The sequence below is a fragment of the Erinaceus europaeus genome, chromosome 19 (assembly GCF_950295315.1).
Source record: "Erinaceus europaeus chromosome 19, mEriEur2.1, whole genome shotgun sequence".
Taxonomy (NCBI): Eukaryota; Metazoa; Chordata; class Mammalia; order Eulipotyphla; family Erinaceidae; genus Erinaceus; species Erinaceus europaeus.
In genome coordinates, this window is record NC_080180.1 from 25,884,897 (window position 1) to 25,898,500 (window position 13,604).

Below are 13,604 nucleotides of genomic sequence, written 5' to 3' on the forward strand. Positions count from 1 at the left end.
TGTTTTTCTGGATTATTTGCACAACTCAGTTCTATGAGATGAGACCCAAGCTTATGCCAATTTTGAAGAGAAGAAACTTAAAGTTAGAGATAAAGTTGAAATAACTAGCCTAATTTCACTCAGTTAACTAGCAACACTGGGCTTCAATCCACTAGGCTAACTACAAGCTCATAGTTATTATTTTAAATTTTATTAGGGGGATTAGTGGTTTACAGTAAATGAAGTTGTTGGTACATGTATAAAATTTCTTAGTTTTCTGCAAAACACTCTCATCCCTCCCATGTTCTCCACTTTCATGCATGAGGACCTAAAATCCCTCTGTGCCACCCTCTACCCCACACCTGGAGTCCTTTATTTGGTACAATATACCAAACCCAGTCTAAGTTCTAGTTGTGTTTCCCCTTTATTTTATTATTTCTCAGTTTCTGTCCTTGACTGAGATCATCCCATATTCATCCTTCTCTCTCATGTAATATTATTCCTTCAATCTCCATCCAAGATGAGTCGAAGAAGGTGAATCCATCATTCTTACTAGATGAGTAGTATTTCTTTGTGTTTATAGACCACAACTTTCTCAGCCACTTACCTGTTGTTGGGCACAAGGTCACATTATTTTTTTTAATTTTTATTTATAGAAGGGAAACACTAGGGAGTCTGGCAGTAGCGCAGTGGGTTAAGTGCATGTGGCGCAAAATGCAAGGACCGACATAAGGATCCCAGTTCAAGCCCCCGGCTCCCCGCCTGCAGGGGAGTCGCTTCACAGGCGGTGAAGCAGGTCTGCCTTGTCTATCTTTCTCTCCCCCTCTCTGTCTTCCCCTCCTCTCTCCATTTCTCTCTGTCCTATCCAACAACAATGACATCAATAACAACAACAACAAAACAACAATAAAACAACAAGGGCAACAAAAGGAAATAAATAAAAATAAATAAAAAAACTTTAAAAAGAAAGGAAACACTGACAAAAAACAGAATGAGAAGGGTACAACTCCACACAGTTTCCACCACTAGAACTCCATATCCCATCCCCTCCCCTGATAGCTTTCCTATTCTTTATCCCTCTGGGAGTATGGAGTATGGGGTGCAGAAGGTGGAAGGTCTAGCTTCTGTAATTGCTTCTCCACTAAACATGGGCGTTGACAGGTCAATCCATATTCCCAGCCTGTCCCTCTCTTTCCCTAGTGAGGCGGGGCTCTGGGGAAGCATGGCTACAGGACATATTGGTGGGGTTCTGTCCAGGGAAGTCTGATTGACATTATGTTAGCATCTGTAAACTGGTGGCTGAAAAAAGAGTTAACATATAAAGCCAAACAGATTGTTGACTAATCATGAACCTAAAGGCTGAAATATTGCTGATGAAGACTTGAGGGTCTCCGTTTTATAGATGGTAAGCCTATTTTAGTTATATTTTAGTTATATTCCAAAGGGCCTGTGGCCACACTAGTTTTTTTTTTTTTCCCTGAGTCTGAAATCTGATATGCAGGTGGCTCCAAGTTATTGTCTGGGGAGATGATGCCATGGCTGGAAAAAGGACCAAAAAGCTGGATCAGGGAAGAGAGTAGCTCCCAAATATGGGAAAGGTGTATAAATATTGTTGACTGTAAACCCCATTGATTTTATGTGATCTGGGGCCCATAGTCAGCTTAGGAGCCTATGTGACCTCTGCATCCCTATAGATCTGAGCTCACATTCTGTGGTCATCAGTAGGAATGTTCCAAGCTGCCCCAATTTCAGGATCCATCTTCCTCAGGTAGAAGATAGAGTATGTTGTCCAGCCTCCCTTTGGAGGACATGGTCACATTCATAGTAATATCTTCATCATATTGTAAAATGAATGAACTCCCTCTCCCAGAGGAAGGGATTATATGACATGAAGCAGTGGAGATATTAAGAAAGGAGATTGATCTCTGATAGGCAGAAGTAAAGTGATCGAGATTACAAAGTTTGGAAACTGCTGAGTTAGGAGAGTGGCAAACGGCTCAGCAAATAGTATTTTTTATGTTTTATTTTTATTAGTGATTTAAAATATTTTAAGGGGGCTGGGTGGTGGTGCACCTGGTTGAGTGTGCAAGGACCCACGTTTGATCCCTCAGTCCCCACCTGCAGAGGGGAAGCTTTGCAGGTGGTGAAGCAGATCTGCAGGTGTCTCTCTATCTCTCTCCCTCTCTATCACCCCCTCCCTCTCAATTTCTGGCTATCTCTACCCAATAAATAAAGATAATAAAATAAATAATAATAATAAATTAAAAAATATTTTAAGGGGTTGTAATTGTAACAGGAGCACAATTACATACAGTTCCTACAATCAATTTCTGTGTCCCATTGGAAACTTCCCTATTCTTTATCCCTCTGGGAATATGAATCAAAATTCATTTCTAGGTGTAGAAGGTGGAAGATCTGGCTTCTGTAATTGCTTCTCTGCTGGACATGGATGGGCATTTGCAGGTTGATCCATACCTTCAGCCTGTTTCTATCTTTCCCTAATGGGATAGGGCTCTGGAGAGGTGAAGTTTTAGGACGCATCGGTGAAGTTGTCCACCCAGGGAAGTCGGGATGAAATCATAGTAGCATCTTGAACTTGGTGGCTGAAATACAGTTAAGATGGAAAGAAGGACAAATTTTTTAATAAACAAGAACCATAAAGAAGGAATAGAGCATATGAAAGTAGGGACCTTACAGTATAAGGAAACTAGGAAGTCTGTTTTAAGAATGTTCCTAGGAGGCTATGTCTTTTTTTTTTTTTCTACACCAGAGCACTGCTCAGCTCTGGTTTACGGTGGTGTGGGGGATTGAACCTGGGACTTTGGAGCCTCAGGCATGAGAATATGTTTGCATAATCATTATGCTATTACCCACACGTAGGCTATGTCTTAATAATCTTTGCTTGAGTTTGATAGCTAACATGGAAGTGCGGCCAGAAATACTGTCTTCGGAAATTGTGTTAGAGTTGAGAGTAGAAGTAGGAAGCAAAATTAGGACAGAGAGTTGCTCACAAACGTGAAGAAGATATATTGATGCAATTAACTGTTTACCACAGTGATCTAACCCAGGACCCATATCTATTCATATTTAGCACAGGTGTCTTTACAATCTCTGAGTTCCTGTCCGACAGCTCATAGTCCATAGTCACAGCTGGGAACATTCTAGGCTGTGCTAATTTCACAGCTAGTCTTCCTTAAGTGGCAGAGTGGGATGACCCAGCCTCCCTTTGGAGAGTGGGGTAGTCCTTACCATTGTTATTTCATAATGAGGGTATGGTCCTGAAGGAGACTGCAAAAGGGCTTATAATGATGTTCTTGGAATGACAAAGGATAGAATAGAAGAAAGTCAAGTTTAAGATCAAATTCCTGTTATTCAATTCCCTTTCTATTTCCCATGAAGCCAATAAAATTACTATCTTTTTAAAAAAATTGTTTATTTTAATGAGAGATAGAGAGATACCAGAACACTGTTCAGTTCTGGCTGATGGTGGTGCTGGGAAATGAATCTTGGACCTCAGAGCTTCAGGTATGAAATTCCCTTCCTTCCTTCTTTCTTTCCTTCCTTCTTTTCTTTCTTTCCTTTCTTTCTTTCTATCTCTTTCTTTCTTACTGATTTATTATATTAGTGATCTAATATTTATTTGTAAAATAATAGGAATATAATTCCATAACATCCCCACCACCAGAGTTCTGTGTTTTTATCCCCTTCACTGGAAACTGCAGTAGTTTTCCCATGGTAAAAAATGTGGGATGACTTTATATTTATAACTATATTATATTATATTTATATAGTTTATAAGTATAACTATATAAATTATATATTTTAAATATATATATTTACATATCTATGTATTTTTGCCACTTTTCCCATATTTCTGCCTTTACTTCTTTTAAAAATATTATTAGTAACTTAATATTGATTTATAAAATATAACAGGGGTATAATTCTGTACTGTTCTCACCACCAGAGTTCTGTATACCCATTCCTTCCATTGGAAGTTACACTATCTATCTATCATCTATCTATCTATCTATCTATCTATCTATCTATCTATCTATCTGTCTACCATCTACCTATTCGACATTTTCCCCCATGTCATTACTTTTTTCCTCTTCTCTCTTAGGGTCCTGATAGAATTGGAGTTCAGAGCCCTCTGTTCATCTTCCTCTATCATTTCTCCCCTTCTAGAAGTATGGACCAAAATTCTTTTTGGGGTAGGAGTTCTGGCATCTGTAACTCATCTCCATTGGACATGGATGTTGGCAGGCTGATCCATACTCCCAGCCTGTCTCTATTTTTCCCTAATGGGGTAGGGCTCTGGGAGGTGAGGTTTCAGGACATATTAGTGAAGTCATATGCCTAGGGGAGTAATGATGGAATCATGATAGCATTTGCAACTTAGTGGCTGAAGGGTGGCAAGATATTAAGCAGGACAAAATGATTAATGGACAAGAACCAAATAGTAGGAATAGAGTAGATAGGGTGGAAAGACGTGAGGAAATCTATTTTAAGTATGTTCCTAGGGGCCTGTGACTTTCATATTTTTGCTTGAGTTTGATAGCTATCATGGAGTTGGACAAAAATATTGTCTAAGAAGTTGGTCTCAGAGTTGGATTAGAGCACAGAGTAGCTCCCAGTCTTGAAAAAAAAAAATCTATGAATAAAACTGTTTACCTCACCCACCTAACCCAGGGCTCATATATATTTGTATATTGTATTTAGCATAGGAACCGGCATAACCACTGAATCTCTGTCAGTCTGAGCTCGAAGTTCATGGTCACAACTGGGAATATTCTAGGCTGCATTCATTTCTGGACCAGTCTTCCTCTAGTGGCAGGGTATGTTGACCCAGCCTCCCTTCGGAGAGTGAGGTATTCCCTACCTTTGCTACTTTATAGGGAGGATAAGTTCTTGATGGAAATAACTGATGGTGGAGAGAGGGATCTATTCAAGGTCTAGGCACATCATATCTGTGTAGGAATCCAAGGATTCCTTGACTCAGGCCGCAGTCTTTTTCTTTCTTTCTTTCTTTCTTTCTTTCTTTCTTTCTTTCTTTCTTTCTTTCTTTTTTTTTGCTAATATCTAACAAAGCAAGACAAGTATTTAAGAGAATTAGCATAGATATATTTCTCTCATCTACCTATCCTCTCTCCATTTTTTTTTTAAATTGCCACTAAGATTATCCTGGAGCTTGCTATCAGCACTACAAACCCACCACTAAGGGTGGCCAATTTTTCCTTTCCTTCTTTCCTTTCTTTTTCTTTCCCCCATTCATCTCCTCTCCTCTTCTTTTCTCTCCTCTCCTCTCATTTCTTTTCCCTCTTTTTCTTTTCTTTCTTTTAACATTTATTTCTGTTTTATTTGATAAGAAGAGAGAAAGGGGAGAAGGGGGAGATAGAGAGGGAAAGATAATCACTAGCAGACCTTCTTCACTACTCATGAAACTTCCCCTCTGTAGGTGGGGAGTGGAGGTTCAAACCTAGGTCCTTATGCATGGTAACATGTGTGTTCAACTGGATGTACCATCACCTGGCCTCCCAATATGATCATAACTAAATATCTCTGGAGGCTATTTATCTTTAATTTTTTTTTTTTCCCCTTTTGTTGCCCTTGTTGTTGTAGCCTCGTTGTGGTTATTATTATTACCATTATTGATGCTGTTCGTTGTTGGACAGGACAGAGAGAAATGGAGAGAGGAGGGGAAGAAAGAGAGGGGGAGATAAAGACAGACATCTGCAGACCTGCTTCACCGCCTGTGAAGTGACTCCCCTGTTATTGTACCCTTGTTGTGGTTATTATTGTTATTGTTGTTGTTGGATAGGACAGAGAGAAATCGAGAGAGGAGGGGAAGACAGAGAGGGGGAGAGAAAGATAGACACCTGCAGACCTGCTTCACCGCTTGTGAAGCGACTCCCCTGCAGGTGGGGAGCTGGGGGCTCGAACTGGGATCCTTACGTGGGTCCTTGAGCTTTGCGCCACGTGCGCTTAACCCACTGCGCCACCACCCAACCCCCTATCTTTAATTTCAAGAGACAGCAAAGACTGTTCGGTGTTCACAATTCGAATTTCTGGAAGCTAGAGACCAAGATCCTATTCTAGGATAGTCTTTTGTTCCCCAATTGGCTACATGAAAAGGACTAGGGGTCATGTGACTGCCAAAGTCAGGTTAGGGAAGCTTCATAAGTGGTATCCCAAGTCAATGGCTTGTTCTCTGTGAAGACCTCTCTGACCAGTTCCATAGAAGTACCCTGACTACCTGTACTTCATTTTACAGCACTTCATAACTTGCACAGATTTTGTTTCATCAACATCTTACCACCTGTTTAACCCAAATATAGGATTATTGTTTATCTTTGCATACCTCACATTTAATGTTAAAAAAAAAAAAAGGGCCTGACCCATCATATGGGCCTCCAGTCAGGGAATACTTGGAATCCCACATAGATATGATGGACCTAGACCTCTTAACTGATCCCTCTCTCCACTACTACAGGCAACTTTCATCAAGAAAATCACCATAAACCCTCTTGTGAGCTTCTATAGGACCTTGCCATCAATGCAGAGCAGCAATGGTAGGGACTGTCCCACTCTCTCTAAAGGGAGGCTGGGAAAACTGATGCTGCCACTTGAGGAAGACTGATTCTAAAATGAGTGCAGCCTAGAATGTTCCTAGCTGTGACCATGGACTGTGAGCTCAGAATGACAGGGATGCAGAGGTTTTATAGGCTGCTGTGCTAAATATGAATAGAATTGGGCCCTTGGTCAGATGGGTAGGTTAGTGGTATTTATACACTTTCCTAATATTTGGGTGTTACTCTCTGCCATAATTCAGCTTTCTAATCCTATTTTAACTCCTACACCATCTTCCCAGACAATGCTTTTTTTTTACCTGCATGTTAGCTATTGGGCTCAGGCAAAAATTACTAAAGTAATGTGAACTCGGATCTACAGGGATACAGAGGTCACATAGGCTTCTAAGTTGAATATGGGCCCCAGATCACATCAAATTGATGGGGTTTATAGTCAACAATATTTATACACCTTTCCCATATTTGGGAGCTACTCTCTTCCCTGATCCAGCTTTCTGGTCCTTTTTCCAGCTATGGAATCATCTCCCCAGACAATAACTTGGATCCACCTGCATATCAGATTTCAGGCTCAGGGAAAAAAAATCTATAGTGGCCACAGGCCCTTTGAAATATAACTAAAATATGCCTACTAGCTATCTACAAAATGGAGGACCCCCCAACTCTTCATCTGTACTACGCCAGCCTTTAGGTTCATCATTAGCCAACAACTTGTTTGCTTTATATGTTAACTCTGTTTTCAGCCACCAGCTTTCAGATGTTAGCATGATGCCAACCAGACTTCCTGGACAGACAACCCCACCAATGTGTCCTGGAGGCCCACTTCCCCAGAACTCCACCCCACTAGGGAAAGAGAGAGGTAGGCTAGAGTATGGATCAACTTGTCAATGCCCATGTTCAGCAGGGAAGTAATTACATAAGCCAAACCTTCAAACTTCTGCATCCCACAATGACCTTGTGTCCATATTCTCAGAGGGTTAAAGAATAGGAAAGCTATTGGGGGAGAGTTGTATTTTTATTTTTAATTGGCTTGGAGGTGGGAGAAGGGTGATAGTGGATAGAGGAGGTATGAAAAGTGAGACAAGTTTCTCTCACAGTGGTTGATAATTCTTGTCGCCTAGCAATGGAAAGTATACTAAGAGTTAATTTTGGTCAACCTGGGGGGGGGAAGGGATATGCGTGTATATATAATAGTATTAGTAAAATATAACAGAGTATAAAGCCCAAGTGGTGGGTCTGCAGCTTGGACAGCTTCCAGTTAGCCTATGCACATTGAGTCTAGACAACTGATTGAGAAAGAAAACACAATACAAAACAAACGAGAAAAAAGAAAAAAAAAACTTTCAAGGAGTCTTTCCCAGGCTGGGTGAGGCTTGCTTGATTAGCTAATTGTCACTCCAAATGGGTCTAAGTCCCTCACTCAGAGGAAAAACAAAAATAGCCTAGAAATTTGGAAGCAGGGTTTAATGGCACCCCGGTGGGCCAGGAATCTTGGTAAAGAAAGGAGCTCAATGGGAAGCCAGCTAGCAGCAGCTCCCTACCCCTGGTGTCTGGTTATGGGGAGTGGGGGGCTGAGAGAAATAATCAAGAAATTTCCTTTCTTTTTGCTCTAATTTTTAACCCAAATTGAATCATAGTCACCTCCTTGGTCCACATTTAGGACGCCTCCTTGCTTGTCCCGCTGAAGGCCAGGATTTCTAAGGCTTTCTAGCAATTGTTGTCAGAGCCCACAGGTGCTGCTACTTTCCAGTCGCCATCTTGGCTCTGCCCACTATTTTTTCTTTTTTTTATTGCATCCCTGTTTTTGTTATCAGAGTGATGTTGGCTTCATAGAAAAACAGACAATTAGAAAAAAATCAACTATCAAACGTAAATTCAAGAGATAGAGGAAAAGAAAGGAAAGAAAAGGGGAAAAAGGACAGAAACAGAAAGAAAAACCAAACCAAGTCAAACTTCTTCCACAAACTTTATCAAAAATAAGCACAAGTGAATACAGCAAAAACAGCAAGAGCAAAGATTTTTCCAATAGGTGAGAAGGGAAGAAAAAGTAAAGAGAGCAAAAAAGCTCCTCCCACAATAGAGAGCACAACCAGTGCAACAACAATAGCTGATTATGGTCAAACCAGAGAGAAAGGAAAACAAACCATCACTATGCAGATTAAACTAGGCCAAATTAGCTGCACAAAATTTCCCCCCTTCTTAAACAAAGCAAAAAAAATAACAAAAGTAACTATCAAACATAAATTCAAGAGATAGAGGAAAGAAAAATGGACAAAGTAAACAACCCCCTAGCCATACTCACTAAAGAAAAAAGGGAGAAGACTCAAACACATAGAATTGTAAACAATAGAGGAGGTATCACAACTGACCCCACAGAAATCCAGAGAATCATGCGAAACTTCTATGAAGAACTATACGCCACCAAGCTAGAAAATCTGGAAGAAATGGAAGAATTCCTAGAAGCATATGCCCTTCCAAAAACTGAACCAAGAAGAACTACAAAACCTCAATGCACCAATCACAGACAAAGAAATCAAAACTGTTATTAAGAATCTCCCCAACAACAAAAGTCCTGGACCAGATGGCTTCACAAATGAATTCTACAAAACCTCCAGGAAACAGTTAATACCCATACTCCTAAAGCTTTTCCATAAGATCAAAGAAACAGGAACATTCCCTTCCAGCTTCTCTGAAGCCAACATCACTTTGATACCAAAAGCAGATAGAGACAAAACAAAAAAGGAAAACTACAGACCAATATCTCTGATGAACACAGATGCCAAAATATTAAACAAGATCTTGGCTAACCAGATACAGCAGCATATCAAAAAGATTGTTTCTCATGACCAAGTGGGGATTTATCCCAGGAATGCAAGGCTGGTTAAACATCTGTAAGTCAGTCAATGTCATTCACCACATAAATAAAAGCAAAGCCAAAAACCACGATTATCTCAATAGATACAGAGAAAACCTTTGACAAAATCCAACACCCATTCATGCTCAAAACTACAAAAAATGGGAATAGATGGGAAATTCCTCAAGATAGTGGAATCCATATATAGCAAACCAACAGCCAACATAATAATCAATGGACAGAAGTTGAAAGCATTTCCCCTCAGATCAGAGACTAGACAGGGCTGTCCACTATCACCATTACTCTTCAACATAGTATTGGAAGTTCTTGCCATAGCAGTCAGGCAAGAGAAAGAAATCAAAGGAATACCGACTGGAAGGGAAGAAGTCAAACTCTCACTATTTGCAGATGACATGATAGTATACATAGAAAACCCTAAATAATCCAGTAGAAAACTACTGGAAGTTATTAGGCAATATAGCAAGGTATCAGGCTACAAAATCAATGTACAAAAATCAGTGGCATTTCTCTATGCCAACACTAAAACTGAAGAAGAAGACATCCAGAAATCACTCCCATTCACTGTTGCAACAAAATCAATAAAATACCTAGGAGTAAAGCTGACCAAAGAAGTGAAAGATTGTATACTGAAAACTATGAGTCACTCTTCAAGGAAATAGAAACTGATACCAAGAAATGGAAAGACATCCCATGCTCATGGATTAGAAGAATAAATATCATAAAAATGAATATTCTCCCCAGAGCTGTATACATATTTAATGCAATACCCATCAAAGTTCCACCAAGCTTCTTTAAGAAAATAGAACAAAAACTACATTCATTTATCTGGAACCAGAAAACACATAGAATTGCCAAAACCATCTTGAGGAAAAGAAACAGAAATGGAGGCATCACACTTCCAGATCTCAAACTATATTATAATGCCATCATCATCAAAACATCCTGGTACTGGAACAGAAATAGGCACACAGACCAGTGGAACAGAATTGAAAGCCCAGATATAAACCCCCACACCTATGGACATCTAATCTTTGATAAAGGGGCCCCAAGTATTAAATGGAAGAAGGAGGCTCTCTTCAATAAATGGTCCTGGAAAACTGGATTATAACATGCAGAAGAATGAAATTGAACCACCTTATCTCACCAGAAACAAAAATAAAGTCCAAATGGATCAAAGACCTGGATGTGAGACTGGAAACTATCAATTCTTAGAGGACAACATTGGTGAAACACTTTCCCACATAAACCTCAAAGACATCTTTGATGAAACAAACCCAATTGCAAGGAAGACTAAAGCAGAAACAAACCAATGGAACTACATCAAATTGAAAAGCTTCTGCACAGCCAAATAAACTATCACACAAAGAGACCCCTCACAGAATGGGAGAAGATCTTCACATGCCAAACATCAGACAAGAGACTAATCACCAAAATATACAGAGAACTCAGCAAACTTAGCACCAAAAAAGCAAATGACCCCATCCAAAAATGGGCAGAGGTTATGAACAAGACATTCACTTCAGAGGAGATCCAAAAGGCTAACAAACATATGAAAAACTGTTCCAGGTCGCTGATTGTCACTTGTGTGAGAATGGCATACATCAAAACGGACAGCAGCAACAAATGCTGGAGAGGCTGTGGGGACAGAGGAACCCTTCTACACTGCTGGTGGGAATGTAAATTGGTCCAGCCTCTCTGGAGAGCAGTCGGGAGAACTCTCAGAAGGTTAGACATAGACCTTCCATATGACCCAGTAATTCCTCTCCTGGGGATATACCCCAAGGACTCCATAATGCCCAACCGAAAAGATATGTATACATCTATGTTCATAGCAGCACAATTCATGATAGCTAAAACCTGGAAGCAACCCAGGTGCCCAACAGCAGATGAGTGGCTGAGAAAGCTGTGGTACATATACACAGTGGAATACTATGCAGCTGTTAAGAACAATGAGCCCACCTTATCTGACCCATCTTGGACAGAGCTAGAAGGAATTATGTTAAGTCAGCTAAGTCAGAAAGATAAAGATGAGTATGGGATGTCCCCACTCATCAACAGAAGTTGAGAAAGAAGAACAGAAAGGGAAACTAAAAGCAGGATCTGATTAAATCAAGAGCAGGGCACCAGTGTAAAAACACTGTGGTGAAGGGGCGGGTGGCCATTGGGCTTCCCGGTGGGGCGGGATATTGGGGGGGTGGGTGGTGGTGATGGGACAGTCTTCTGGTGGTGGGAGTGGTGTTTATGTACAATCCTATTAAAGTGTAAACATATAAACCACTATTTAATTAATATGAGAGGGGAAAAATTTATCATATGTCTAGAACTTCTTAAAACACAGACTGAGTCTTTTTAATACATAGGCTGTCTTTGATATGTTGACTCTCTCAAAAGCCTAGACCAGGGAGAACAGAAGCAACTCCTAGCACAGCTATATACAAGATGCTGGGTATTATACCCCAAACCCTAACAAAGGGACTTTCCAAAGTTAACCCTATCACCAAATAATGTGATGATAACAATAACTGTCCATTGTCTTCTTGAACCCTAAGACAACAGGAACCTCACATTTCCACTATAGAGCCTATATTTCCCCCATTCGTGGACCCTTATGGTGGGGCCCACTTTTCTGCATGCTGCTCTCAATTCAAATCAAATAATATTGCATCCACGGATCGCAACCTAATCAACGCAATGAGTGCCACCCCAACATGCTTCACTTCAGACTGTGACCAGAGACTTCAGGTGTGGAATGACAACCCTTCAGCTTCATCACTCGGGTGAGACCTTTCCTTTCATAGTATCTCTAATTCCATTCCAGGAGTGGTCCCCAATAAAGTCCCCAAACCTAGGTATAGTCCAGGTCCCCTGAGTTAGAGCATAGGTTCACACATGCCCATAAACTAGGGAAAAATATATACTTGAAAGCAGAAGTACACAAGAGCATGCAGGGAATATCCCCCAACACTTCATCTGCACTATTCCAATCTTTAGGTCCATGATTGTTCAACAATTTTTTTGGCTTTGTATTTTAACTCTCTTTTCAGCCACCAGGTTCCGGATGCCAGCGAGATGCTGACCAGCCTTCCCCTGGACAGATGACCCCATCAGTGTGTACTGGAGCTCCGCTTCCTCAGAGCCCCACCCTTCTAGGGAAAGAGAGAGGCAGAATGGGAGTATGGATCTGTTGGTATGCTTCTAGTTCTGCTTCTGGGATCCCTTCTGTTACATTGCTTGACATTGTGGTCTATTTACATGGTCATTCTGTTACATTGGCTTAGTCTCGCTCGCCCCGCCTCCGGGAGATTTTGGTTTAGTTCTTGCTAGTTCTGTTCTTCTTCCTTCTCCCTGCTCCCTATCCTACATATTTCCTTGGTTCCGGACGCTGCAGCCAGAGGAGAGAGATGGAGGAGCCCATTGTGTTGTGATGAGGTTGTTGGACTGCTTGCCCGCTCGTAAATAAAGATTAAACTGCATTCTCAGCTCAGCCATGAGTTTCTGATCTATGTCTCCCACCCATGAAGCCAGCCTGGAGAAAACAGCATACTGTGTAGTGACGAAGATTTGCTTTATCCAGCTCTCCTTCTAGAACTAATATTTTTTTTTATGGCATTTCTGTTTTACTACTTACGACAGCCCAGAAGGGTCCTACGGAGGTTGCGCCATACACAGTAAATACTCAGAACATACATGATCACACTTAGAAACTCACACACATTGGTGTATTTCACCAAAGTAAAAGTCTCTGGGGCAGGGGGAGGGTTCAGGTCCTGAACATGATAGCAGAGGAGGACCGAGGGGCTTAGACTTTTATGTGGAAAACTGAAAAATGTTGCACATATACTGTGTTTTACTGTTGACTGTAAACCATTAAGCACAAACCCCCAATAAAGGGAAAAAATAAACATACACATACGCAGGAGTACACTCAAAGACACAGTCAGAAACACTGGAACCACCGTACCACCTAATACCTATTCAGCACCAGTCACTTAGTCACTTTGGTTGGTTCTTAAAAGTGTGTGGACGAAGCTCTACCAGGATCTCACAGGAGCAAAAAGCCTTTGCTTATGTGTACTGGAGCTCCGCTTCCTCAGAGCTCCACCCTATTAGGGAAAGAGAGAGGCAGACTGGGAGTATGGATCGACCAGTCAATACCCATGTTC